Consider the following 4103-nt stretch of genomic DNA (forward strand, 5'->3'; position numbering starts at 1 on the left):
GGTGGGTCTCTTGTAGGCAGCATATAGTTGGGTCGTCCTTTCTAATCTAGTCAGCCAATCTGTGTCTTTTGATTGGGGAATTTAAACCTTTTACATTAAGAGTTGTTATTGAAAGGTGTTGATTTATTCCTAGCGTTTTATTGGTTGGTTGTCTTAGGTGTCTTTTCCTTGTTTTCTGTTTTGCTGTTTGTTTCGTGTGTTTGTTGGTTCCTTAGGTTGCAGCTAGTGTTTTTGTTTGTTTGTTTTCTTTTCATGATTGTCATTTTTATTATACTAGTGGGTTTTGATTTACTTGGATTATTATGGCAGTGGTAGTTATCTTTCAGGATCCAATCCCAGTACTCCCTTGAGAATTTCTTGTAAGGGTGGTCCTGTGGTGGTGAACTCTCGCAGCTTTTGTTTGTCTGAGAAATATACTATTTGCCCTTCATTTCGCAAGGAGAGCCTTGCAGGATAGAGTATTCTTGGCTGGCAATCTTTGTCTTTTAGTATTTTGAATATATCATCCCATTCCTTTCTAGCTTTTAGGGTTTGTGCTGATAAGTCTGATGTTAACCAGATTGGGGCTCCCTTATAGGTGATTTGACGCTTCTCTCTTACAGCTTTTAAGATTCTCTCTTTGTCTTTGAGTTTTGCCAATTTAACTATAATGTCTTGGCGAAGCCCTTTTTGGGTTGAATACGTTTGGAGATCATTGAGCGTCCTGGATCTGAAGATCTGTGATTTTTCCTATGCCTGGCAAGTTTTCTGCCACTATTTTGTTGAATATGTTTTTAATACAATCTCCTTTTTCCTCCCCTTCTGGAATACCCATGACTCGGATATTTGAGCGTTTAAGGTTGTCTAATATCTCTCTCAGGTTTTCTTCAATATCTTTGATACTTTTTTCTTTTTTCTTGTCTGCTTGTGTTATTCCAAACAGCCCATCTTCAAGTACAGAGGTTCTCTCTTCAACTTCCGTTATCCTGCTCATTAAACTCTCCATTGTGTTTTTTATTTCACTGAATAACTTCTTCAGTTCAGCAAGTTCTGCTACATTTTTTTTTAGGACATTGATTTCCTTGTACATTTCCTCTTTCAGGTCCTGTATAGTTTGCCTCGTTTCATCATGCTGTCTAGCTGAGTTTTCTTGTATCTCATTCAGTTTCTTTAGGATTATCACTCAAACTTCCTTGTCATTCGTTTCCAGGGCTTCTTGTTCTATAGGATCTAGAGTTGGAGATTTATTAACTTTTGGTGGTGTACTTTCTTGGTTCTTTGCATTTCTGGTATCTTTTTTTGGATGTTTATTCATTTTCACAGGGAGTTTCACTGTGCACAGTTTTGACCCTCTTGACTAACTAAGGTATGGCTGTGTTTGTCAATTTGGTATGAATACCTCTGGGACTGCTCAGTTGGCCTCTAGTGTCTTGTGTGTGTGTTTACCTTGGGTCTTGGGCCTCTCTGGGAAGCCTCCTCTCTTGTCAGCTTGGACTCTACTAGGCTGCTGGATCTCTGGACCGTACCGCCGGGTGTGTGGACTCTTTTGATCTTCCACTTCCTGTGTAGTTCTCCCTGTTCCGTGTGTTCTGGTCGTGGCTGCTGGATCCCGCCCTGCCGGCCCCACAGGGTATGTGTGTTCTGCCGAGTCTCCACCTTGCTATCTTGGCATTTCCCCACTCTGTGTGCACTAGGTGGGGCTGTTGGACCTTGCAGAGGCGGCCCGCAGGGTGTGTATTTTTGCAGAGACTCCGCCTCCTTTGCCGGACCCCTCCCCACTCGGCGCTCAGTACAGGGCTGGGGCGTGTCTTCTGCAATCCTCGTCTATCAGCCGGGACTTCAAGCCCGTGCTCTGCCCCGCCCCACCCAGGAAGACTTTTAGGTTTCTGGTAGTGATGCTCTGGGTGCTTTTGTGGCTCTGGATAAGGCTTTCTCTGGGCTTCTCACTTTCCTCCTGGTATTGCGGTTAATTGTGAAGTTGAGTTATCTCCGACACCAGGGTGTGAGCTCCTCGGGGGAGGATCCCACAGCACACAGTTCCTCTTTGAATCCCCCCAGCACGGGCCGACTTGGGTGCCCGCCGGCAGTCAGCTCTCTCCAGCAGGTTCAAGTGAGCTCGAGAGCACTCCGGCCTCACCTCTCCCAACCAGAAATCAGTTTGGGGTTCTTCCGAACTGATGGCCACAGAGATGGTATGTGCCTCCCGGAAACAGGAAGTTTACCTGGGGCCGAAGTCCTGAGTGTGGTGGAGTGACAATCTGGGCGGACTCCTCTTCCCTGCCCTCCCGACGCTGGCCGGGGGCTCCCCCTGCCACCAGCCCCGCCAGAGATCCGCGGGGGTGTGGGATTGTAGGCTGGTCCGCAGGCCCCGGGGGGCCCCGCGCCAAGGCACGCAAGTGGCACGGCTCAGTGAGGAGCCGCGCCAAGCGAGGAGGGCAGGCCTGGCCGATCGGAGCCGGCCGGCTCCGCCCCCACCCGAGAAAATGGAGGCAGCGCTGGTGCCGGTGTCTAGCCTGGTGTGGTAGGCGGGAGCCAGACAGGCGTCTGCCCCGTAAGCGGGGCTGGGCTGGGGGTCACTCACAGAGCTCACAGAGCTGGGCCGGTCCAGCACCTTCCTCTCCGTTTCTGCATCGTCGCTGCCGTCTTTCTTGGCCTTTGTTGCCTCGGGCTGCTCACTCGGTCCCGCAGCGCGGCTTGGGTGCTCTTAGCAATCTTCTTTTGTGTCAGCCCTGAAACCTTGAATCTGTAGTTGCTTTTTTGTCGTTGTAGATTAGTTGATCAATGATTTATTCTTTTTTTGTTGCTCTTGGAAATGCAAGTAGTACTCTGGCGGCACAGCGCACACTTCTCAGGCTCGTGCTGTCTTCTGGCACGCCCGCTCCGGACCCATCGCCATCTTGAGATCCCGAAACCAAGGCATTTAAAAGGTTCCTTTTTTAAAAATTTTATCTGGAGCTACTTGTAAGCCAGCATTATTAAGTTGTTTGATTAAATGTAAATAAATGTAATAGCAGTTCTGGATTGTCATGAGCATTGTCAATTTGTCTAGTTATAGCATCTTGAAGGCAATTAATAAAATCTATATAAGGCTCAGTGGGTCCCTGTCTAACAATAGCAAAAGATTTAGTGGGAGTATTCCAGGGACTATGCGATAGCTCTAAATGTCCCATTTGTAGCTCTTGTTTAACAAGTAATGTACCTTGATTTAATTTCTCCCCTTTAAGAGGCCACTGTTCCACCCAAACGGGAGGACCAGGGGCCCATTATAGTTTGGATGGTGGTAGTATGGCTATGGCCATCATGATAAATTTTGAAGAAGAAGTCCCAATATAAATATCCCATTGAGCAGGGAGGTCTCGGCCCCATAGGGTTTGAGGTAGATCTGGAACATAAGGCATAATGGAGGCAGTTTGTCCCTCGGGGCTAGTACACAACAAAGGATTTTTCCTTTGATAAGGAATTTTGAACCCGCCTAATCCAGTAAGTGTAACTGGTGAAGAAATTACTTTCCATAATGGAGTCCCAATCCTTTTTAGCAATTATGGTAACATCGGCCCCCGAATCTGTAATTAATTTTTGTTCAACAGATAATGTCAACAGTGGCTGAATCTTATCTAATCTTTGTATCCAAAATGCATCAGGGGAAGCAAGAGGTTGAAGTTTAGATTTTGTTTCAGGAATTTTGTTCCAGGAATTTTGTTCCAATCTTTTATTGCTGCTCTAGTTGTTTGATCAAGTAACATGTCCATGCTAATTTGAACCTCATCACGTAAATTTTTGAGTGAAATAGCATGTAAGGCTTCCCAATATTCTTGTAGCCATACAGTATATTGAGCAGGAGTTAAAACAATTTTTCCAAGTGTTTTCCAATCCCGAGGGGTCAAATTATACCTATTAGCAATTGATTCTAAGTATTCCTTAGAAAAGTACTATGTAAGCCATTTTCTGTTATGCTCTTTTTATACCTTTCAAACAAGGAGAATGGGAGGTTTTCATGTCTCAACTGAGTCCCAGTCCTTACAACAGAAAAGACATGATGAGCATCAACTCCCATGTTATGTCCTTCTTTAAGACAGGACTCCATCAAGGAAATAAATGAGTTATTTGCCTCCAAAGGTGGAGGT

Source organism: Galeopterus variegatus, unplaced genomic scaffold (assembly GCF_000696425.1).
Source record: "Galeopterus variegatus unplaced genomic scaffold, G_variegatus-3.0.2 Scaffold3117, whole genome shotgun sequence".
NCBI classification, from domain to species: Eukaryota; Metazoa; Chordata; class Mammalia; order Dermoptera; family Cynocephalidae; genus Galeopterus; species Galeopterus variegatus.